This window comes from Pyrus communis, chromosome 10, assembly GCF_963583255.1.
Source record: "Pyrus communis chromosome 10, drPyrComm1.1, whole genome shotgun sequence".
NCBI classification, from domain to species: domain Eukaryota; kingdom Viridiplantae; phylum Streptophyta; class Magnoliopsida; order Rosales; family Rosaceae; genus Pyrus; species Pyrus communis.
The window spans coordinates 3,114,877-3,127,491 of NC_084812.1; the positions used below are offsets into that span (position 1 = coordinate 3,114,877).

Consider the following 12,615-nt stretch of genomic DNA (forward strand, 5'->3'; position numbering starts at 1 on the left):
TTGGTAAATCTTACAGATTGCCTAATGCTTATGCATCTTCCGAAGCACAAATTATTATCAAATGAAGAGTGACAAGAATATCGATCACAATTGAAAAAAATATATATATCTTAAGATATAAATCACAACGAATAAGATTATTTTATTACATTAGAAACAATGCCAGATTTTTCGAAAATGTCAATTATGATAGAGTTGTAAATAAGTGATTCAACCAAACTCACTGAGGTTCCAGGCTTGGAAAAGTCATAAGAGAAACGCTAAGGAGACTCTGAAAGTGCGACTTTTTATGGACTTGTGTCATTTCATAATTTAACGTTAATTTATGTGTGTCTACGTCAAAAAACATTGTGCCAAAAACATGAGGTGACAGAGAGTCTATGAAGAGTCTCACTTTTGAGAGTCTCCTTAACATTTCTTGAAGTCATTAAACTCCATGACAATGATATGGAAGAGTGCACTAATCTCACAGCTAATTCTAGGAAGAACATCTTACAGGTCTCTCTCCCCCTCTTGGCTTTCTCTCTCCATCTCTTCCTATCACATACAACCGATACTTTCTCTCAACTCGAATCGTACCACATGCACAACACATCTATGAGTCGAAATCCGCAACAAACTTGCCGAAGCACAAATTATTAACAAATGGTGAGTGATACAAGAATATATATTACAATTGATGAAAAATAAAAGCTTAAGATATTAATCACAACTAATTAATCTAAACTAAAAGAAATAATTAACCACTTGCTAATGAATCCAATTGTCCAATAAGATTATTTTATTACATGAGTTAATTAGCTCCAATAAGATTTGGGGTCGTTATTTACAAGTATAATCAGATCATATTTTATGTACAATTCTACAACAAAACGCATTACAAACATGAAAATATTACAGAGAATTTCACTAAAAAATTATCCGCATGTATATATTTATATCCAGCTGCTCTCCCAACTAAATATATTACCATCCAAATTCACCGCGGTCCTGTTCTTAGCTAAGCCCCCATGCCTGCAAACCAGCAGAAAGGTTTTACTTTTAGTTGACAAGGTAAAACCATGAAAATTTGAAAACTCTCTCATTTAAACTTGTTGTGTACGTATATACACATATCAAATGTCCAAGGTTCGATCATGAAAATACGATCAACATGTATACATGCACAGACGTGAATAAGTACGTACTACGTAGCCATGCATGCACGTATATGTACGTAAAGATTTCTATTTAAAGACAAAATGTTTACCCAAATTCGGCCATCAGAAGTTCCAGCGACCAAAACTTCCTCATTGGCATCAAGAGCCAAGCAAAGGACCTTACAATTGGCACCAGTTTGTAGGGTGTCCATTCTGTTCTGCTTATTCCTATCCCATATTTCCACACTTCCTCCTTTACCTCCCAAATAAATTAGTTCCGAGCTTATGGCCATCGCCCGCACTTCCAATGTAGTTGGAAGCGATCCAACCATGTCGAAGTTTGCAGCATTCCATATCTTCACATAGGTATACAAATCGAACAGTTCAGTAACTAAGAAATGGATTAAATGAATATATTCAATCTTTTTCTTAATTTTCTTGGGATTTTATTTTAATAACCGAAAATTTGATGTTGTAATATGTTCTGAGGTACCTTAACAGCTGCTCCATCCACGGAAGAACTGGCTGCATATATAAGTCCATTGTGAACTTGAATAACGTGGATAGGGTTTGCTTTCGTGAGTAGTTTCCAAGTGCCATTTTGAATGGTACTGAGTGATCCCGTGGCCAAGTCAACCTCCTGAAAGTTTCACACAAGTCTGTTTAGGATGATAAAAACAGCTATAGCTGGATTTGAACTACAATAACTACAGGAGAATCGTGCCTGAACACCACTGTCATTGCATCCACAATATAATTTTCCGTGTACTAGAGCAAAGCACTTCACATGGTTACTTGAATTTAACAATTTGGTTCTTCCGTTCCATGAATGAACCTGCTAACGAGTAGCGAGCATCACATTAGTTACATGTTCATGTTAATCTTGCTTTGTAGGTTAAATTAATTTCGCCGGTAACCTAATGACCATCTCTTAAGTACCTTAATACCAGTACTTTGTGGAATGAAGTAAGCAAGGCTATTCGTGACGGATAAACTATGAACTTGATCCTTCATATCATGTACTTTTACACAGTGCATTGCTTCATTGCTAATGGACCATACCCTTGTAGTTCTATCAAGTGAACCACTATATAAAACCTCCCCCGATTGCAAAACTGCCAAGCTAGTAACTGCCTTCATATGTTCTCGAATTTCTTGGATGAGATGAAGAACGCTACCTTTACCCGTCCATACCTTCAGAATTTGAAAACATTTACCAAACCATATATAAGACTGAATAAGACCAAGAAATTAGTTACCTTTATAGTTCCATCGGAGTGACCCGAAAATATTTTACCGTCGAAGCAAATGACTGAAAGAACCTCTCCATTCTCGTTGCAGTCGACTTGAGCTAATTCTTTATGATCCCACGGTTCCTGCTGTAGTCAATACATGAACATATAGTTTTGTCATGGCCCTTCTTCTTTCAGGAACAAAGGTATATTACATAAGATTCCTATGAACTTACGGCGCTAGAGTCTTGTCCCTCAGAGAAGAGTTTTAGCATTTGAAATGCCAAGGGAGTCAATCTCTTAAGCTCTCTTAGGCCCTTCACTATATCCTTTATGCTAGAAGTTACCCCCTGCATGCCTTCTGAAATTCACAACGTCAAGAATATATATGTAATTCATCCAAGACTTTAAAGTTATTAAAGTAAAACATGCACACGAAGTTACGAACAGAAACCTATTGGAAGGCACTTTCGGCACTTTCTTCCTTAATTCAAGGGATTAATCATCTCCCTTAATTCAAGGGGATGTTATTTTATTATTCCCTAAGCCAGACAACTTCCATAATTCAAGAGTGCTTTCGGCACTTTCTTCCTTAATTCAAGGGATTAATCATCTCGGATGTTATTTTATTTTTCCCTAAACCAGCTGTTGTGGTGTAAAGCAAGAGGTTAATCCTCTTATATATTGTTGTACAATTGTAAAAGAACATACAAGTGAAAAATAATTCAATCCTTGAAAATCAATATGGTATCAGAGCAGGAAAATTAACCTGCGTCTGCTATACTGCTATCCGAGCGTGTTCAATCCTCAAAATGTCTGAAGACAATCCGCTGATATCCGAAGCTGAAAGCTCACAGGAGCCTTCCTCCATGAACGTGCATGAGGTGGACGTCAACCCAAATCAAAGATTAAGCTCAGTTGTGTTGAATGAGTTTAATTACTTGCCTTGGTCGAGAGCTGTGTCTTTGGCGCTAGGTGGAAGGTCCAAGCTGGGGTTCATAAATGGAAGCTTCAAAATACCTGATGCTTCCTCACCAAACTATGAATCCTGGCTTAGCAAGGATCAGCTGGTTATGTCATGGCTTTTGAATTCCATGGATCGTAAATATTCAGCTATTCAGAATCCTCGTACCAGCTATGGGAAGCGGTCAAGGAAATGTATGGTAGCCAAAACAATGCTGCACGGGTCTTCCAATTAAAGAAGGACATCTCCGATCTGCAGCAAGATGGCAAACCGTTTGTGCAACTCCTAGGAAGCATGAAAAGCATGTGGAATGAGTTGGAAATCTATCGCCCTCACACAACCGACGCAGCACTGCTACGAAAGAGAGCAGAAGAAGACAAGATATTTCAACTCTTGTCTAGTCTTGATTCAACGTATGAAGATCTTCGATGTCACATACTCATGAACACTGAGCTTCCTTCTTTCACCAGTGTGTGTGCGACGATTCAACGGGAAGAAGTAAGAAGGAAAGTCATGAACATAGGTACAACGACCAGTGTACCTGAGGCTAGGGCATATATAACCAACGAAAAGAGGTACAAAGGAAAACATCCGAACTTGAAGTGTCAACACTGCAATAATATAGGTCACGTCAAAGACACATGCTGGATCTTACACCCAGAGTTAAAGCCTGAGTTCATGAAGGACAACAAGGGTGTGCAAAGGATGAACCGTGCTCCACATCGAGCGAATCATGTGTCTACCTCCACCTCCAATGGGCCAGATCCACTCAAGAACTTCACAGCGAATCCTGCTGAACTAATGAACGAGTTTATGTCGTATCTTCAAATCAAGAAAGGAGTTGCTGGAAGTGATCGTGCTGATAGCATAGAAGAAGGGAACTCGACGACATTGCTCGGCAAGTTTGCAGGGTTCTTGGCAGACACGAGATCCATACCCCAAGAGGACATGCAAGGTATCATGAAAGCCTTTAAAACTGCTCTTAAAATAAATTTGTTGCATGATTTTTGGGTTGTAGATTCGGGTGCCACAGATCATATGACCAACCATGTGTCTAAGTCTCAAAAATTTGAAAAATTTGCAAAACCCTTCTCAAGTTTCAATTGCAAATGGTGAGAATGTAAAGGTCTTAGGGAAGGAAAAAATAAAATTAATGTCAGACAAAATTGAATCAATGGCTTTATATGTTCCTTCCTTCCCATTTCAACTTCTATCTGTGAGAAAGATCACAAATACCTTGAATTGCTTAGCCATTTTTTCTCCTCACAATGTTATCTTTCAGGATTGTGCCACCAAGAAGACGATTGGTGAAGGGTTTTATTTAGATGGTCTCTATTACATATCAAAGAGCAATCTGAGAGGGTTTCAAGCCAAGCTCAACCACATTCAAGATAATCAATTGTGGCATCAACGTTTAGCTCATCCTTCTTCATCCATTTTGTCAACTCTATTTCCAAACTTAGGAAATGATGATATTTCATGTGAAACATGTCACTTGTCTAAATCCACTCGACTACCTTTTAAATCTTCCTTGTCTAGAACTAGTAAGTGTTTTGAACTAGTTCATTCAGATGTATGGGGACCAACTAGTGAATCATTTGATGGCTATAAGTATTTTGTGATTTTTGTGGATGACTTTTCTCGAGTCACATGGTTATATCTCTTAAAGTCTAAGAATGAAGTTATGAAAGTTTTTAAGGACTTTCATAACCTTGTTAAAAACCATTTCTCCTCCCAAATTCAAACCTTAAGGTCTGACAATGGCACCGAATATATGTCCCATATCATGAAACAATATTTGAGCACTCATGGCATCATGCATCAAACAAGTTGTGTTGGAACACCTTAACAAAATGGTGTATCCGAACGCAAAAACCGTGACCTACTTGAAAAAACAAGAGCACTAATGCTACAAATGAATGTACCAAAGAGATTTTGGTCTCAAGGTGTTATGGCAGCTGCATATATCATCAATAGATTACCCAGCCGAGTCTTGGAATTCAAGTCTCCACTCGAGGTTATGAAAGGAAGGAAAATTGACCTCTCACATCTTAGAGTGTTTGGCTGCATTTGTTTTGTGCATATTCAATCTCTTCACAGAGATAAATTAGATCCTAGAGCTGCCAAATATATTTTTCTTGGTTATTCCTCTACACAAAAGGGATATAAGTGTTATAATCCCCAATTAAGGAGATTGATTGTGTCCAAAGATGTGCGATTTCATGAAACTAACCCTTTTTTCAGCAAGTCAAGTGAACTCACAGCCCAAGGGGATGGCATCTTGGATGTGTTCCCACTACCAAGAATTGAACTGGATGAACCACATCAACACGAGCTCAGTTATGTCAACGTTGATGCTTCTCCCAATGAAGATAGCAATGAAGGGTCTCATTCTGAGGATACATTGCATGACAATTGTGACAATGAAGATGATGCGAATGAGTGTGAAACAACGCTTCCAGCTCCTCGACGCAATCCAATGCGAGTTAGAAAAACTCCCACAAGACTTCAGGATTTTGTTATGTACAAACCCACACATCTCATCTCCAATTGTGTGTCATATAAGAGAGTGACACCGAATCATGCTGCATTCCTAAGCACTATATCCAATTACCAGGAGCCTCAGAATTTCCACGAGGCCAACAGCCAAGAGGTGTGGAAAGAGGCAATACAAGAAGAACTTAAAGCTCTAGATCAACACAATACCTGGAGCATCACCAAACTTCCAACAGGCAAGAAAGCAGTAGGTTGCAAATGGATTTATAAACTCAAATTCAAGTCAGATGGTTCAATTGAGAGACATAAAGCAAGACTGGTGGCTCGGGGATTCACTCAAACATTTGAGGTGGATTACAAAGAAACGTTTGCACCTGTGGCCAAAATGAACACAGTAAGAGTGTTATTGTCTGTAGCTGTAAACAAAGGATGGTCCATGTACCAAATAGACGTAAAGAACGCATTCTTGCACGGTGATCTCAAAGAAGAAGTCTATATGAAATTGCCACCAGGGCATCCACAAAGCAATGAACCGAATGTGGTGTGCAGATTGCACAAAGCCATTTATGGCCTAAAGCAGTCCCCACGAGCTTGGTATGCCAAACTGAGCTCAGTTCTCACTAGTGTTGGTTTCAAAAGCAGCAACGCCGATTCCTCATTATTTGTTCACACAGGAGCTGTGGGCACATTAGTTGTGCTTATTTATGTTGATGATCTGATAATTACGGGTGATAATACTGACGAGATCTCCACTATCAAACAGTCTCTCAGACAAAGATTTGCAATTAAAGACCTTGGGATATTGAAGTACTTTCTTGGTATAGAAGTGGCAACCTCACACAAGGGACTGTTTCTTAACCAAAGAAAGTATGTCTTGGATTTGCTCAATGATGCCAACATGAGTGATGCTAAACCAGCCACCACTCCTCTTGACAGTAAGCAAAAACCTAGCTTGAAGGGCACGCCACTCATGGATATCACCCATTATCAGCGATTGGTTGGAAAATTGATCTACCTCACAATCACTAGACCCGACATCACCTATTCTGTAAGTCTTGTGAGCCAATTCATGCACTCCCCGACTATTGAACATTTGACTCTGGTTAAACGAATCTTACGCTACTTAAAAGGTTCAGTGGGTCATGGTATCATCATGCGGAAGAATGACAACACTCAAGTCGTAGGGTATTGTGATGCTGATTGGGCAGGCAACGCAATCGATCGTAAGTCCACCTCAGGCTACTGTACATTTGTCGGTGGAAACTTGGTCACCTGGAAAAGTAAAAAGCAAACTGTTGTCGCCAGATCCAGTGCCGAAGCTAAGTACCGTGCAATGGCTTCCACTGCGTGTGAGTTGATATGGCTCAAGGGTCTTCTGTGTGATTTAGGGTTTCCTGCAACTCTTCCTATGTCCTTATTCTGTGACAATCAGGCAGCAATGCATATAGCATCTAATCCCGTGTTTCACGAGAGAACGAAACACATTGAGGTTGATTGTCATTTCGTTCGGGCACAGGTGCAGTCGCAGGTAATTCAGACACGGTATACACGAAGCTTCGACCAATTGGCCGACATTTTCACCAAGCCCTTGGCTTCTCATCGGTTTCAATGGCTTCTGTCCAAGCTTGGATCCATAAACCTTCTGGATCCAGCTTGAGGGGGAGTATTGGAAGGCACTTTCGGCACTTTCGGCACTTTCTTCCTTAATTCAAGGGATTAATCATCTCCCTTAATTCAAGGGGATGTTATTTTATTATTCCCTAAGCCAGACAACTTCCATAATTCAAGAGTGCTTTCGGCACTTTCTTCCTTAATTCAAGGGATTAATCATCTCCCTTAATTCAAGGGGATGTTATTTTATTTTTCCCTAAACCAGCTGTTGTGGTGTAAAGCAAGAGGTTAATCCTCTTATATATTGCTGTACAATTGTAAAAGAACATACAAGTGAAAAATAATTCAATCCTTGAAAATCAATAAAACCCAAGGATGAATAACCGGTTCTTACCAGGATCTTGGATGAAGCTGCTCAACCCAAGCATAGAGAGAGCTTTGTCATCAGTATCCTTGGCAGATTTGAATATCGACACATAGCGTTTGAGCAAGATGAGCCGCGCTGTTCCACGTATTCCTGTGTCTGGAAGAACATTGAGCATGTATACGAGCCATGTGGCTGACATGAAGCACGCTGAACATAATTCTGCGTATCTGCTCTTCAAGCCTTCTGCTAAAGCCTCGAAAAGTAGACCAAACTCATGGCTTGCTAAAGCAAATGCCATTTTTCTTTCCCAATTATCAGCCGCCTTCTCTTCCTGCTTTTGATGTCGACCAGAAAAGTAAACCGATCACAAAATGCATTGCGCAAAGATGATCAAGTAGCCAAAACGGAGCAAACGAAAATAAGGAAATATTAAAAGCAAAGTAATGCAGTGCAAATCTCACAAGAGTTTCGTCGTCTCCAGAAAAATTGCTAAGTTGATCCATTCGTACGCGACTTTTGTAACTTTTGTCAAGGCCGGCACGCTTGAGAAGGAAAGCTCTGGTGAGAGGCTTTCCAGATGTGGAAAACCTCCCTTGCAGCGACATAATTGTCTCAGCAGCAGCAATTTGGGCATTAGGGAAGTCCGCATTTCTGAGACATGAGATGAGTGTGTCTATTGCCTCTTCACGGTATATGCTCATCTTTCTCGGCTCTGCCTACAAAACAAACCCAGTGATCATAACCGACTATCTAGTACAACGAATTCGTCAATGTTAGTAGTTAAAATGCAACATGACTACTTCATGCAATCAACAAGCGTACAATTTGATCGAATCAATTAAATATTTCATGAAGAGCTAAAATAGATGAAAGATTAGAGAGAGTTCCAAACCAGAAGATCGAGTTGAAGTAGTAGACCAGCCACAGTAGGACACCGATCTTGAGGGGCCGTCTGCAGATAAATAAGAAGGGTGTGCATTGTGCTGAGCAGGCCTTCATCCTTTATGATATGCAGGATTTGTTCATTAGATGTCCTTCTGTCTAAGACGAAGATTTAATTAAATCTGTCACGCTAGCTCAAGTTCTACAATCATAGAAAAATTGGATACACAGGAACAAACTTGAGAACTGAGATGTATATACCTGTTTAATTTAACTAACTCGAAGAAAAAGTGAACTATCTCAAATTTTTCTCCATCACTTGCGCCGACAAAGCTATCCAAAACAGGAGCCACCTCACCTTTATCAGCTATTATGTTCCTGCACTTTCCATCTTGCTGCATACATCTCAACAAGATCCTAACTGCTGCAATCCTCTCTTCGGTCGATTCAGATTCCAAACTGCTAATAATTATTTCAAGCGCTTTTTCAGATACTATTGTGTTAACAATCGAAGAGGCAATGCCCTCTCCACTGTCACCAAGAATCAGCCCGAGTAAAACCACTGCAGCTGTTCTCGGCCTTAGACACATGTTAAGCAAATCATTGTCTTTCCTTTTGATAACTAGTAAGAGAGACTCCACCATATCCATCTCAATTAGGTTCAGGCTCGAATGCCTCAACAGGTATATCAACACCACAGCCTCCATCAACCCCTTTTTAAAAAGCGCCACAATGCGTTCGACATCAGAATTAACGAGCGTTAGCGTCTGGATCACAGCATTGTCTCTTGACCCCAGCTCAGACAGAAGAAAAATTGCAGCTAACAGGACCCTGGGATCAACAGAATGTAAAAGAACCTCCACAAAACCGTTGATCACTGGAGGATTCGTGAGCAAATTCTGAATATCCCATTCCACATTTGCCTCCTGCCAGAACTGCTCAATTTGAAGAACAGCCATTTCAGACTCCATGAGAATTTCTGACATACAAAGGTTGGTGATTGCAAGTCTTAACTCGCCAACTGCGCCATCAAACCCGCCTTGGAGTACAATACTGTCAGGAGAAGTTGAATGCATTACGGCCTTCAGAACCGGCTCAATCAATGGGCTTGTACTCTCCAATTGGTTCAACACTGCAGTAGGATTCTGTTCTTGCCAGCTTGCAACAAGCCTTTTGAGCATATAGTTGGTCTTAGGCGGTTGAGTGCTCTGCAAGTTCTGGCGCGTAATTGGGCACGTAGAGTTCCCTCTTTTTATCCACTCCTGGATCGCTTTTCGCTCATATGTCTGCCCCATCTCAAGTGTCACAGGATCATCAAAGTTCTAGTAATGGGACACACAAAATCCTTGGGAAGTGTATATACTTTTCCCCCAACAGAATTGTTATGACAATCTGCCATGATCAGCCGGTCTGGAGAACTAAAAAACAACAAGAAATCCAAAACTTTCTGCGAAGAAATCGATAAAGTGACACTAATGTCTGATGATTTTTCAATACTTTCAATACCAGATAGATATGCTCAAAATCCAGATAGGTTTGATGGTTACATACTGGCTCGATTCTGCAGAAGTGGGTTGCTTTAGCTTCTGAATTTGGCTCTGTGTAGCCTCAAACAATTCCATTCTCTGTTATTTTCCTATAAAAATTCAGGAAACAGACAACACATTAAAAACAAAAAACATAAGAATTAAAATACCAAAAAAAAGAAAAAAAAAAAAAAAAACGAACATGATAATATCAAACCAGAGTTTATGTTCTGTGTTCTTGTAAACATCGGAAAAATCATTACCTCAATTTCTGCTCCGGAATCCAAGGAAGAAGAAGAAGAAGTTACAGAAGTATCCTCCAGGGAAGACTCTGACTCATAATCTGAAGAGTTCACATTGGGCGAAGCTTCCAAGTTCCAGGAAGATTCCTGTTCCTGGTTTTTGAGGACATTGTTGATTGAAATTCTTCGAGGATAAAAAGGTGGAGACTTTGGTTTTCTTCTGCTGCTGAATACTTCCAACTGGTCCTTCGGCTTCAGCCCATATTGGCTGTGGACGTTTCAAACCAAATAGAGAACTTAGAAGTTAACTCCAATTGTCATGTTTCAGAAGAACATGCAGAGACTGTCTAGTATGTCCAAATACTTGCTTAGTCGTCCTAATTTTTATTATCCCAATTGTTTGTTTGTTTGTTAATTATGTGATTAATAATATTCATGCAATACCTAACACTCTTGTAAATTGTTCAAAAGAATCCAAGTACAATTAGGGCTTGAATCAAGAAATGTGAAAGAAAACTAATAACTTATTATAAGATTAATATTCTTTGCATTAATTTGTCTACGTGCAGGAAGGTCAAACACCAGGAATCTTATGGTTCATCGATGGGTGTGTGCACAAAAGTATTGGAGCGATTCTTGGGTGGCATATGATGTATGTAATTAGGTGTTTATCTTTTTTATCACATAATACGTTACAACGTATTAATGAGAGATGTTATGTTATTATTAATTTTATTATTAATTTGATGAGGGATGATGAAACGATAGATTTTTTCAATTAAAACGTGATAAAATAGATTTTTTCAATTAAAACGTGATAAAATATATTTTTTCTAATATAGGAGGTATTTTACCATGCAGTCTCAATACCATATAAGGTGGCATCATAAATTTGACTCTCGTGTCATAGGGTACGCAAAAGCAAAGCCGGTAGTCCAAAGATGCATTTGTGAAAGTTTGAACTCGGATTGGAGCTCCAAACTTTTGTTCACTTTTCACTAGACCAGCCCCTTAACCTTGAGATTAACGTGATGAGAAAGATAAACACATACGAACCAATGTTCTCAACTACATACAGGGTGCTTAATGTGGCATATGTATTATGGTATCATCAGTTGGAACAAAACAAAGTAAAATGATCTCTTTCCTTCCCCATCTTCCCAATGGGCCAAAACCATATAGAAGGGAGGACGTTACGTTACATTATGTGGCTGCGTGGAGTCAAGTGGTGAACTTTCATTTTCGTTTTTGGTTTGAATGTTGAGAACTTGTCAATGTCAAAAATGGGCTGAAATGAAAAGAGACCATAAAATATGGGCATCGATTCTCAAGTAGAATAGGTGATTGACAGCCCAAAGATAATTTTGAGATGCGAAAAAGTTTGCTAAGATCTTAACTAATCTAAGCTTGCCTAGCCCCACTGGCCCTTGTTAATGGATCCAAATCCCGGTTGGAAAATTAGTTTTAGTATAATTGCTTTTTTTTTTTTTTTGTGGGCTAGAATTAGAATTCTTTGCACATTAAGTATATGATTTCTTGCCCGTTAAAGATTAGAGTTTGCTTTATGTTTCTTTATAAATATGGTGCTTTATAACTCATGAAATAATAAGTCAGTCACAATGTAGTTTTCTAGTTTGTATCCGTCATTACAATATCTTTCTAGTTAATAAAATTAGAATAGTGTTATCCATACACCCATTTTATCTCTCATACACTCTTATTAATTTTTGTCTATTGATTTTCTTTAATTCATTCGATTTGACGACTAAAAATTGAGATAAATGTGTGAGAAGTAAAAATTGGTATGTGAATAGCACAAGTCTAAAATTTATATTCATTTAATCTTCAGTTTGCTAGCCTGTTCGTTATACGTACTCTGATTTTCAACTGTCCCATCTCAATTAAGTGAGACTATAATATATTGCACATTTCGAGCACTCCAATTCCAACCCCGATTCCCGCGTTAGGAGAAACTAGAGAAGTACAAAGCCAATGAATCTATACTTTCATTTTGTTGGTTAACTTTACAGTTTTAAAAATATTCTGTTATCACCTTATGGCACTATGCGTAAAATGTTCTCAACTGTGTTAAGAAACTGTGTGTACGCATTATTTGTGCAATTATGGTCAACAAAATCGTATATCATGGAGCAATA

General features: G+C 38.9%; 1 pseudogene; it reads right to left on the reverse strand.

Moving 5' to 3' along the window:
- Positions 1–742: 742 nt before the first annotated feature.
- Positions 743–12,355, reverse strand: LOC137746949 (putative E3 ubiquitin-protein ligase LIN-1; annotated as a pseudogene).
- Positions 12,356–12,615: the final 260 nt, after the last annotated feature.